The sequence below is a fragment of the Thamnophis sirtalis genome, unplaced genomic scaffold, assembly GCF_051295495.1.
Source record: "Thamnophis sirtalis isolate CommonGarterSnake01/CBP01778 unplaced genomic scaffold, rThaSir2_p1.2 scaffold_3, whole genome shotgun sequence".
Taxonomy (NCBI): domain Eukaryota; kingdom Metazoa; phylum Chordata; class Lepidosauria; order Squamata; family Natricidae; genus Thamnophis; species Thamnophis sirtalis.
The window spans coordinates 41,535,759-41,549,291 of record NW_028261383.1 but is presented as its reverse complement, the minus strand read 5'-3'; the positions used below and the strand labels follow the sequence as shown (position 1 = coordinate 41,549,291).

General features: G+C 37.5%; 1 protein-coding gene across 5 annotated transcripts in view; it reads right to left on the bottom strand.

Annotated features, from left to right (window-relative positions):
- PTPRG (protein tyrosine phosphatase receptor type G) overlaps nt 1–13,533 on the bottom strand; it is a 722,188-nt gene that overhangs the window by 555,415 nt on the left and 153,240 nt on the right. The window lies entirely within an intron of this gene.

Genomic DNA, 13,533 nt, shown 5'->3' with positions numbered 1-13,533 from the left:
GGTATTTGGAGAGTTTAAAAAATACCAAAAAGGAGGAAACGCCTGGCCATGTTGTTGCTAGGAAAGCTACACGGATGTGACCAAGGGTGAGTTTATTTTAAAGATAAGACAGATAGAATCTAAAGCTATTCTAAACGTATTTCAGAAATAATCCACAGAATCTATGGCTCTATGGCTGGATTAAAGCATCATGCTAAGCCAAGATATCTTCTTGTTGTTGTCTGTTTGGCTTAGAGTGTTATATAAATACAGCAGCTGAGACTTCTAAATAACCCTCTGTTGTCAATGGTAAATAAACGGTGGGGTCTTTGGACATCTCTGAGCTTGGCTGCTTTCTTGCAAATATTTCATTATCCAACTAGCTAACATCATGAAGTCATAGTTCTGAAGAACTTGTGAAATTGTGAACTTGTGAAACCTGGACTGGATTCCAACATTCTGCTAAACCAGTGTTCTTCAAACGTGGTAACTTTAAGAAGTGTGGACTTCAACTCCCAGAAATCGCCAACCAGCTTTTCCAAAAATAACAAATAAATATTTAAAAATAACACTGTGCTAAATCGTGGCCTGCTTAATTATAATTTATTCTAAGTAAACTATAATTTATTCATATACAGAAGAGAATATTTGTAGGTGCTTGCTTGCAGATGTTTCATTACCCAAACTAGATAACATGTTGAAGTCCATACTTCTTTAAAGTTGCCATATTAAGGGGTGGGGGGGAGAGAAACACACTGGTTTAGCAGAATGTTGAAACCCAATGCAGTTTTCACAGATTCTTCAGAGACTAGACCAGTCTATGTGGAGTGCAACAAGCAAGCATCAGGGGAGAGTGGTTTCTTTGCAACATACACTTCCAGAGCTGTAAACAATTCCTGCTCCCCAGCTGAACGTCCTATTATCTCCTCTGTCAGCTGCTTTCAATGCACACCTGTACAACCCCATTAGTGACAAAGCTCCTGCAATATTAATGGTTGCTTATGTGGAACAATAGTTTCCCTCACAGTTCATGGAGTAAAATATTCTTATCATGCCCAATTTCCTTCTATTTTAATCAACATGAAATGTCAGATCCAACACACTGAGTAAAATAACTCTCTCTTTATGTCACACAGCCACCGTTAGCTGAAGCAAAGAAATCTCACACTGTTTATTTAACATTCTAATCGGCTTCCCATGTGCTCTGTCTCATATTAAAATTTTCAATCAAATGCACTTGATAAGTGCCCTCAGAGGTATAGTAAAGCAAATCCTCCCTGAATATCTTTCACAACTTTTGGAGGTTAAGTTAAAGATATACCGCAAAACAAAAGGCAAGCGCAAAAAATGGTTTAGTCTGCACACCATTTCCTGAATAAACTGTTACTCTACATCAGGGATGTCAAACTCGCTGTGTCATGTGACATATCAGGACTTCCCCCCCCCTTCGCTAAACCGGGTGGGGGCAGAGTCAGCGCATGACACATCTGGCCCGCAGACTACGAGTTTGACAGCCCTGCTCTACATACTGTCTATCTTACTATTAAAATACCATATCTGATACTAGTGCAAAAAGCCCAGAATATTAAAGATAACCATTCAACCTGTAATACTACATAATTTTCACTACTTATTTTTTATTTTAGATTTCTTGCTATGTTTCTTACCAAACGGAAATCTTGCCTACTTTGAAATCATGTTACTGATTATTAAACAGATTCTTAATTTAGCTCAGAACCATAAAATATGAATTTACCTAACTTAAAATAATGGGAGTTTATTGTACACAGATGCACAGACATACATCTTAACCGTTATGCCCTTATGAGTTAGACATGCCTATGGTTAACTCAGTTTACAAGCTATTGTGGTTGGCACATGGATATATGTTGCACTGGTGTATTTTTGTTCTATAGTATTTAATTCTGAGGTCTGCAATTACTTTTATGATGTAGTTATGATTTCCAACTCACCATATTTCCTACATTTTAAATGAACATGCACAACAAACACACTTAAATGTATATTGAACATACAAACCTACAAGCATATACAATCCGATAAGTATATACAATACACAACACACAAATTTACAAACACACACAACATGCAATAGAGAGTCCAGAATGTGCCTTTTGTTTCTATGTTGTTGAACAGTTATTATGAGGGAACTCTATATTTAATTTGGTATTGTCTTATGGTTTAACATGTTCCATTTATTATGTTTCATAAATGATTAGCCATATAAATAGGCTAAATGAATAAATAAATGTATTTACAAAGATGTGCTTCCTCAAGCACTAATCACCAAGTTACCAATGATTAAAGCTTAATATTGTGTGGGAGGAGAGCTGACGGCACGACATGCAATATTGGTGCTCCAAGATTGCAATCAAATTTCTGCCGCTGGATGGTCCATTTGAACCTAAACCATCCCGCAGAGACAGTGATTGAAAAGGGCACCTCCTGCTGATCTCAGGGACACCGCAAAGTCCCTGAAAGATCCAGGAATAGCCCTTTTTTCTGGCGACAGAAACACAGCTAATGAAGCTGCTGAAGTTGGGACAGCTCTGGAATGGGAAGAAAGCGGAAAGAGAAAGTGTGTCAAATTGGTGAGGAAATTTTATTATTAGAGGAAGAGACTACCCAAGAAAAAAAATTAAGTTAAGATTGAAGATAGAAGACTGTAGGTGGCGAGATTGATCTGCATTGAACTTAGTGTGTTATCCAGTTTCTTTTTTTTTCACGGATGGAACTTTTGCTCCCTATTTTTTAAACTGAATGGATTAATTCTTTCTTCTTTTTTCACTTTTGCTTATACCTATGGATTAAAATTCTCCTTTTTTATAATGCTTGATTGATTGGATTGTTTTTGATCTCTATTTAAGGGTTTTTTTTCTTTCTTAAGCTTGGAATATAAAGAAGATAATAATAAGAATTATAAAGAGGGTTGTAACAACAGGAGGAAAAGCAGTTACACTGCCATTAGAGGCTGGAGGCTGGATATATTGTTTTTTCTTCTTTCCCTTTGATCACTTGAGATTCAAGGTTCTTTCAGTTTGTTTACTGACAGTGATAGTAGGAAGAGCACAAGTTGTTTATACAGGTGCCTTTTGGAAGTCCTATCACTAGCTATTGGAGGGAAGACAACTTTTTGACTTGAAAGATAATAAATGAACCTGTTTGAAGTTTATTAAAATAACTTTGAACCCTATAGTGACTGTCTGCAAAATTGAAAGAATGGCTCAGCAGGAAAAAGAAACTGCAACATTGCAAATGATTATGTTTGAAATTCAAAATCTATTAGTTGTGACAGAGAAAATTGAAAAGAGATTGGAGAATATGGAATACAAAACAGAAAAATCTGATGGCGAAACTGAAAATGTTTACCAAATGAAGAAAATGGAGGACAGAGTTCAAAAGATGGAAGAAAAAATGAGCAAAGAGATAAGAAAACTGTGGATACTGACAACAAAGTGAGCGTGGTTGGTAATGGCAAGAGCGGAATATGGAAAGGGGAGATAGATGGATTGGAACTCTACCTCAGACTTCAAAGCACAGAAGAAGAAAAGAGAGAAAAATTGATGGAGATAAGGAGAGAAATCTTGACAGAAGCACTAGTGATAACCAAAGATAAGCTGATGGAAAGAACAGTTGTTGGGTTTCAAGCTTTTATGAGATACGAAAGGAATAATATGTTGCCAAGAGAAGTTCATACAAGATTTATTAAGAAAGTAACTAGAACATTAATGCTACAAATGGCAAGAGATATAAGACCATACTATTACTGGAAAGATACAGGTTGATGCAATGAAAATGTATAATAAAAAATTAAGCTAAATTTAGTTTACTAGTAGTATGTATAAAATGAAGTGACAATAGCTAGTTAAATAATGATTAATAATGCATACATATAGATATATTAGCTTGATAATATGAAATTTTATATAAACAACACATGGAGATTATGAGAGGAGATTTAAAAGTTTTATCTAGAATATGTTATAAAGATGTATTGTGGTTGGATGATCTTAGGATGATTCAATAGAATATTATCATATAATCCTATTCTAGATTTTGAATATTATATATAAAAGGACTTGTAAAAACAATTATAGTCAAATTAAGGTTGAGATATAATAATTGTGATATACATGAATATAGGTGAATTTAAAATATGTGATTTGATATGAAAAGCAGGTGATGACTATGGAAGAGATGCATGGAAATACTGTAACCAACTGACACACTTTCTACAATTTGTAATGGAAGATGGTTTTTTTAATTTTTATTTTTATGTAAGTTTGCTCTTGTTCAAAAACAAATAAAAAAAATTTCTTTTTAAAAAACCTTAATATTGTGTGAAGCTTCTTATCTCTATTAGATTTTATGTTGTTACTCCAACAAATGTTAGATATAAAAGTTATTTTTGATGCCCAATTGCTAAACACATTGACATAGCAACTCTAAGAATGTCTGTTAGTACAAATAGGCAAAAAATAACTTTATTATTAGAAGCCAAAATCAAATGCATGTGCTAATTTTTATCTGTAACCTAGCAGGTTTCTGCTCAGTCATGTTATCCATATTCCCAATAAATATAAATATGGATAACAATAACAACAATAATTCTTTATCGATTAGTCATATGACTGTTAAAAAAAACAGAAAATAATGCCACGTATGCAGGATATTTATCATTCCTAAATTCAACCAGAATTTGTTCTAGGTAGTCTATCCTCTTCAGATTGATCTTTGACATTTCATTTTCCCTAGTAATATCTAAGCCTATTCCCTCCAAGAAGTATGAACAGCTTATCCTAACTGTCATACTTAGATTTTAAGTAAGGAAAGGATCTAAATGCACGTCCCTTTCCACAAATTATAGTTTACAATCAAACAAGTAAGCTCAATCTTCAACATCTGGTACAATATATGTTCTCAGTCTTCCTTCAATTGAAAGTGCATGGAACTTTCATATATTACCACACAATTGAGCTGTGCAAAATATGCTCTAGAGCAGGGGTGTCAAACTCAATTTCATTGAGGACCACATCAGGGTTGTGTTTGACCTTAGGGAGAGCGGAAGGGGTGTGTGGCCAGCTTGACATCAATCATCCAGCCTCCGTTTTCAGGCACAACAGCCTCCTGCAGCTCTTGCTAGCAAAAACAGAGCTCAGAGAGGAGGTATGCGGCCTGCCCAGGCTCCATTTTCGGCCACGATGGCCTCCTGCTGCACTCTGCCAGTGAAAATGGAGCTCTATTTCGCTGGCAGAGGGCTGCAAGAGGCCATCATGCCAGAAAACAGAGCCTGGGAGGGCCACATGCAACCCCCCCCTTGAACTCCATTTTTGCTGGCACAGGTACCTTGGCTTGGTCTTTTCTGTTTCCAGGGTGGCCCTACGGGCCAGACCTAAGCCCCCTGTGGGCTAGATCCAGCCCATGGGCCTTGAGTTTGACACCCCTGCTCTAGAAAAAGTTCTTCTAAGATTTTGGCTCTTATAAACTGGGAATAAAGGGAAACGCTATTATAGATCTAAAAGGAGATGCTCTGCATTGGTAGGATGGAATGGATGAATAAGTATATGCAGGAATATATTTTAGTTTAATTGATTATATTTATTATGGCTGTTCAGTCTTGAAAACTCTGGATTGGTTACAAAATCCAAATAATAAAAACTTTTGCCCCCCCCACATAGCATGCAAACTAACAAAACTAGAACAATAAATAAAAATACAACAGAGCTCACCACAAATACATAACAAACCTATTAAAGTTAAGGTCTATTTTTATTAAAGATGGGAGGATGAAATTGTATGTCAGAAAGAATAAGGTAGTGTTACTCAGGTTGCTTTACATGCATTTAAAAGAAGGAATCCAATAGGTTTACACTACTATGAATTGGGAAATCTCAAATTTGTTACCTTTGGGACTTAGAACCTACACAGACTGAAAGGAATTGGGATTTACAATTTGGACAGATTCTATAAACTAGCTGGGTATATATTTTTCTCAAAATAATCCTAATGCATCAAATATATATAAGCATACAGATAAAAAAGTGATAGTTGCATCTTATGCTTCAGTGAATGGTGAAAGTGGAAAACCCAGAGTCGAGTTTTGAAAAGTTGTGCAACTTTTTGAATGAATGCTATCCAGGAGAAAAAATTGCTAAATGACATAAATCGATGTCCGTAAATAGGATGAGATGATGAGAAATGGTGATTCAGACACTGGAGAATTGGTGAACGTTTGCTTACAATTAAAAATTGCCTAATATTCGTGAGTATACATAGAAAAGAAATACACATCTAAAACTGTTATCCGTACGAATGTTTCTGGTGAAAAATAAAGCAAAGTAGAGGAAAATTAAGATGATAGACATTTTGAATATGGGGCAGACCACTATTTATAGCTTAAAGCAGGGCTCCTCAAACTTTTTAACAGGGGGCCAATTCACGATCCCTCAGACAGTCGAGGGGCTGGACTGGCTGGCTGGGCATAGCTAGGAAGTTGTGTGACTGGATACGCGTGGCCAATTTAGCAGACCATTAAGCAATACACACCAGTAAAACTAATTTGTTATGCGCCTGGGGGTAGAAATCAGGTTAGTGAAGGAATGTGGCTGCCTTTATGTGCGTGTATGAGGGACGTCTCTCTCCCTCCCTCCCTCCCTCTGTTTGTGTGTGTGTGTGTGTGTGTGTGTGTGTGACTTCCTCTCTGTCCCTCCCTCTCTGTCTCTCTCTCTGGAGGCCAGATCTGTTGTGGGCGGGGCAGTCTCATGGTCCCACGCAGGCTGAATTAATGGGCCGTAGTTTGAGAACCCCTGGCTTAAAGAGTGAATTTTGGGGATAGAATCAACATGAAATATAAGGCGGGGGGGGGGGGGAACCAGCAGAAACAAAACTACTGAAATGATAGAGTCTATTGATGAGAAAAAATACATTTAATAGTACCATTATTCTGAATATGAGACAAATTTATAGTATAATGCAGCGGTATGCCCAACCTTTCCGGCTTTGCAAACCAGTGGCAGCCGTGGGGGGAAAGAATGGATGGTTCCATGCAAACAATGGGTGAGCACGTACCCACAGTTCGAGTTACACAGGCAGCAAGTGTAACTCACCTAACCACTTGTGGAGGCGAGGTGCACATGCATGCACTCACCCACCGCTTCCACAGTCTGGTTCTAAACAGGCGGGACTGGGACACAGACCAGGGGTTGGAGACCCCTGGTATAATATTACTTGCCTAGGATTCATAAAAGAAAGAAATGGAAAAGATTAAAACAAGCAGATAAAATGCAATAGCAATAGCACTTAAGACTTATATACCGCTTTGCAGTGCTTTACAGTCCTCTCTAAGTGGTTTACAGAGTCAGCATAATTGCCCCCAATAATCTGGATCCTCATTTTACCCACCTCGGAAGGATGGAAGGCTGAGTCAACCTTAAGCCTGGTGAGATTCAAACTGCCAAATTGCAGGCAGCCAGCAGTCAGCAGAAGTAGCCTGCAATATTGCATTCTAACCACTGTGCCACCGCAGCTCATGCAAAAAATAAAGATTTTTTTTTAAAAAAAATGAAGACTTGAAAGAAAGTCTCAGTAAGAAACCTCTAGCAAAGTGAATTATAGAGTTAAAAATAGAAATGATCAAAGATGTGGAATGAAACCGAAGTGAGAAAAAACTGAAAGGAGTATTTGAGAGGTTTGTATGGAATATTAGTGATATACTCAAGACCAAAAATTGGAGTGCTATAAATAGTGTTGAAGAAAAAAATATGATGAAAATGAATGTTGTAAGAACCTTGGAAAAACTGATAAAGATAGATGGTATGACTAGAAAAATGTTCAAATGTAGATATAGTTTATTATGAAGTGATCTGCAAATTATTTAAAAATGTGCTTAACAATTGGAAAGTTGACATTTTTCTCCTATATAAAGGAAAAAGTAGCAAAAATTAATAGGAATAGTGTGTTACTGGGAAGATGTAAGAAGTCACAGTGAGCAAAATCTAGGAACTGCAGTGAGTCATTATAATGGGTAGGAACGTGCATATTGTTTTACTGATCATCAGCAGGTCACTGAGAAATGAATATAAGAAAAATGTTCATTATATGTTGTCTAATTTGAAGAAATCTGAATTATAGAATGCTTAGTAGAAAAACTGAGTTGATGGTTGGTTGCTTAAGGCCATAAGAGTTGTTATATGATGGAATTACAGCATGCACGAGAATAAATGAAATTCTTATTCAATAGTTTAACATTGAGCCGAGAGAAATCCAAGGATATCTGAGGTACCTTTGATTGTTGAATGTATTTATGGATATATACGGATATACACCCAAAGAATGGAGATTCTCAGGTCGTGGTTGTCCTAAAGGTGCTTGTTCAAAAGGCAACTGGACTTTCTTTGTTTTTCCTTGAAGATGTTTTGCTTCTCATCCAAGAAGCTTCTTCAGTTCTGACTGTATGGTGGAGGATGCAAGCTGCAAGGAATATAAATCCTTCTATCCTCCACTATTCAATTAGAATAGAAGCTTCTTGGATGAGAAGCAAAATGTTTTTAAGGAAAAACAGTCCAGATGCTTTTAGAAAAAGCCCCTTTGGGGTACCCAAAGAATGGTCCTTATGACATTGTGCATGGGTTGGAGACATGAATACACATGAATGTTTGCATGCATTCAATCATGTCCAATTATCAGCAGCTCTATGGACCACTTCTCTCCACATTTTCCCATCTTTTACAGCTTCTTTCAGTTGTTTTATGCTCTGACTGGTATTGGCTTTGACAGTGTCTAGCCACCATGTTTTTGGTGACCTTGTATCCTTTTAATGCTGACCAATCTGAGCTTAATTGCCTTCTCCAGGGAGTTTGTTCACATGCCATGGCCAAAATAAAGTAAAGCAGAATTTCATAATTTTCGCCTTCCAGCAAGATGTCTGGTTTTATATGCTCCAGTACTTGCTTGTTTGTCATATTTGCTGTCAAAAAATGTGCAAGAGCCTTCTCCAACACTACGACTTGAATGATTCAATTTTCCTCCTGTCTAATTCTTTCATGGCCCAGATAGCTATGGAAAACACAACAGCATAAACTAATCTGCATTTATTTCCCAGGCTAATGTCCTTGGCTGTTCCCTACTCGTTTCATGTTCATCGTTGCTGTATGATCCGGTATAATTCAACACTTTATTTCTGGACTGCATTCACTGCTTTGATCCAGCTGCGATCCTAGAATCAATAGAATCCTAGTGATTCTAGAATCAATAGAATCTGATCCTAGGATTCTATTCATTATGCCACTCGGTGTAGTACAGCTCAAAATGCCTTAAAAACACTCTTAATTAAGATTTCCACTTTCTCCACATTACTTAAGAACCCACCGGCCTTCTAATAGAGATATTACTGGATATCAATCTTCTGGTGTACAACAGACCATAGGTAGATGGAATTCCTTCACTTATTTCAGTGTTTGCCAGAATTATTTGCTGAAACTAGAGAATGCAGCGATGAAACAAAGGAGAACATACATAGAAAGACTTAAGACCTTTGCCTGACATTTCAACTGCAGTCCTGCACACAGTTCATTAAGGCTAAGGATTATGGAACTCAAAGGGCCTTACCTGGGGGAAGAATTTTTAGGGCTTTGCATTCAATATTTAACGTACTTCAACATTAATGGATTGTTTTTCATCACAAATGTGCAACATCCCTAGTATTAAACCTCAGAATTATCTGGAACAAAAACACCAATCTGGCTTTTTATCATGAAAGCCCAACTCCCATTGTTTAGTCATAAAGAAGAAGTTGAATTTCTGTTAACAAAAATAGAAGGCAGTGCTGAATTGCATTACCAGTCAGAAAAATGAGACAATCAATGTGGGTTGCATTCCTTCCCTTCTGCATGTCCCCCATTGCTCTGGAGGGTTGAGAGGCTATTCAGAATAGATTTGAGAAATAAGCAGAGATGATGCATGGTAGAAGAGAGCAAGGTGGGGAGGCTCCTAAGCTGAATAGAAATTCCCACAAAATGGCCAATGGTTAAATGACATTTTCTTTCCCACTTATTCTACAGAAAGCATTCTGTAGAGAGAATATACAATACGATCCTCCCGTCAGAGTATCTATTGGGTTCCAGTTGTTTTTGCACTGCTTAAAACCGGAACGTTGTTAGAAAAATAAATCAATAAATTAGCAAAAAAAAAAAATTTTTTTTTGCAAAAGATTCTGTCTGACGAGCAGTACCAAAAGACCTTAATGTAAGACAGATGGTCCAAATTAACTTCCATAAGGATAGACAGAAATGGAAATCTCTTAAGAGCATACACAATACAGTATTTCTTCTGGTTCCACATTCATAGTATTTCCAAGGTTTTCAAGATGAAAATACTAGTCTGCTAATTCATCACAGTGTTCCTCTTATAATTCAGAACTGGGAAATACATCCAAAGATATAATTGCATATGTCTGCATTTTTAATATGTGTGTGGCTTTAAGATGTTTAATGTTATATTTTTATTCTGTTTTTAAATAACCTCCCTCTGGTTTAGCATATATTTTTATTACTATTATTAACAGCTTTGAGATTTTCAAAATAAGAAAACATATCCACCAGACATGTGTGTTTGTGTGTGTGTGTGTGTTATATACTTTTGAAAATAAATAAGCAGCTTTATACATTCATATGAGATCAGATGTCTCGGCTATGAATAGATGTCCATGCATGCAGAACTGAAATGTTTTATCAGCATAACAAGAGGCTGTTCTCAGAGGATCAAGTATTATTATATAGGCCAGGGGTGGGTTGCCAATTGTCAGCAAGCATCTCCTACTCACAGAGGGCAGGTGGGGTGAGGTGGATGTTGTGGCCCAACCACGGCCGGCTGAGCTGTTGCTGGAATCTGACAGCGATGAACACTATGAGACTGCCCTGGAGGCTGAGGAAGACTCTCGGGGATGTTTGGAGTCAGAGCAGGGACTAGAGAGGCCTGTTAGACACCAGATGGCATCTGAATCAGGGAGCAGTGAGGAAGAACAGAGGGAGGCTGTCCCTGATGCATAGGGCTGAGAGGAGGAGGCAGCAGCTTTGGAAAAAGGCTCACAGAAGAAAATAGGAATTGGCCCTTCCCACAGAGCTTATAGGTGGGGTGACGGGAGGGGAATTTTGCAGGGAACAACAGTTTACTAATCCAGGTGTAGTGAAAGTTTGGGAGAATTTCGTGAGTTCAAGCCTTGTTTTCATAGAGATAACTTTCTGGGCTCCTAGCCAAGGGGTTCCTTATCTCTCCTCTTAGTTGTGACAGACAGCCAAGTCTGTGTCAGTATATATTAGAGACTTGGGACAGAACAGTCGGTGGCCCTGAAAATGATCCAGAAAAACAAAGACATCCTGCTCCTCTTCCCTACTTGGAACAAATTACTCCAGAAAGATGAGAAGGATTAATGCTTCAAGGCAGGGGTAGGTTCCGGCAGCTGCTACTGCTGGTTTGCTCAGGGACACGCCATGCACACGCATGCACAGTACATTGAAAATTGCTCTATGTAAGCACAGAAGCAAAATACAAGATGGTGCTGCCTATGACACTGCCGGGAGAACCGGATCGGGGGCCTGACAGGCCTGGGTCGCAGCCGGTTCCAGCGACCCAGGCCGCCAAGCTACTACCGGTTCAGTCGAACCAGTCCAAGCTGATAGCAATAGCAGTTAGCAATAGCAATAGCAGTTAGACTTATATACCGCTTCATAGGGCTTTCAGCCCTCTCTAAGCGGTTTACAGAGTCAGCATATCGCCCCCAACAACAATCTGGGTCCTCATTTCACCCACCTCGGAAGGATGGAAGGCTGAGTCAACCTTGAGCCGGTGAGATTTGAACCGCTGAACTGCAGATAACAGTCAGCTGAAGTGGCCTGCAGTACTGCACCCTAACCACTGCGCCACCTCGGCTCTATAGGAACCCACCACTGGTTCAAGGGAGCAGGATCTGATCTTCCTTACAAACTTTTCTGCCCAACTTCCCCAGAGCAGATCCTTTACAGCTTCTGTCTTGCTAACTTCATCCTCTGATCTTGATTAGGCAATGAACAGATCCCTCCTTGGAATTCTTTTCTGCGTTTTCTCATCACCCTCTATGATTGCTATGTTGTTCTTTTTTTATACATGATAACAGACCATAACTGTCTGGTTTGGCTCTGCAACCAAACAAGACAAACATAGACTTCAACAGATAATTAGAACTACAGAAAAAAAAAATTGCTACCAATCTGCCTTCCATGGAGGGCCTGAATACTGTACAAGTCAAAAAGAGGGCTGTGAGGGCTGTGAAAATATCTACAGACCCCTCGCATCCTGGACATAAATTGTTTCAACTTCTACCCTCAAAACAAAGTCTTAGGGCACTGCACACCAGAACAACTAGACAGAAGGGAAGTTTTTTTCCCCCGAATGCCATCACTCTGCTTAATAACCAATTCCCACAACACTGTCAAATTATCTATTAAGAATGTATTACTTTTATTCTTCTCTTCCTTCCTAGTATCTATCTCTCCCCACTTATGACTATAATCATGTTGCTTGTATCTTTCAATTTATATTGTTTTTATTGTTTCCTAGTATGATTTGATAGCTTATTAGTAACCTTGACTATCACTAAATGTTGTTTCTTTTTATTCTTGATGAATGCATTTTTATTCTCCTTATGTACACTGAGAGCATATGCACCAAAGACAAATTCCTTTTGTGTTCAACCACACTTGGCCAAAAAAGAATTCAATTCAATTCAATTCATCCTCCCAAATCTAATAACAAGCAACCCACCCAGCAAACCTATATGAAATATAATTTAGCATATAGTTCCTGAAAAGTATTATTATTATCAATGCATTTATGTAGTTCTGCAATATATGCTTGGCCAAAGTGTATAAAAACTAAACTAAACAAGTGATTTTAAAAAAACAATCACCAGATCTATAGTTGATGGCAATACATTTAACATATAAATTATCAATTAATATTTAAATAAATGCTGATAATAAATAAATCAAATATATCCAAGTAAATTTCTTTTTGAGCAGATTATGAGCAACTCCTGTATTAATTTTGGTGAAATAAATTAAAATGTAGTAAATTGCAAGTAATTAAAATATGATGCAATTTATTGCAAGCCTAATTTGATATTCATTTTTTTCAATCACTGCTTATATGTTATTTTCCTTTCCATACATAAATAAGTATGGTTCGGTAAACAGTCCTGTTGAGATACAGAACTATTCTTTTAAAAGAAAACAATCTAAAAGGCAATTTGTTAGGATCAAGATTTCAATTTAATAGGTGAAATAATTTAACATGTTTCAAATAAACTAATAAACTTTTCCCTTTGAACCAAATTACTTTTGAAATAAAATTATTACAAGTGAACCATTAAAAATATCCTAATATAAAAATGATCAACTTTTCCTCAAACACCACAGACAGACAGACAGACAGACAGACAGACAGACAGACAAACAGACACACACACACACACACACACACACACACACACACACACACACC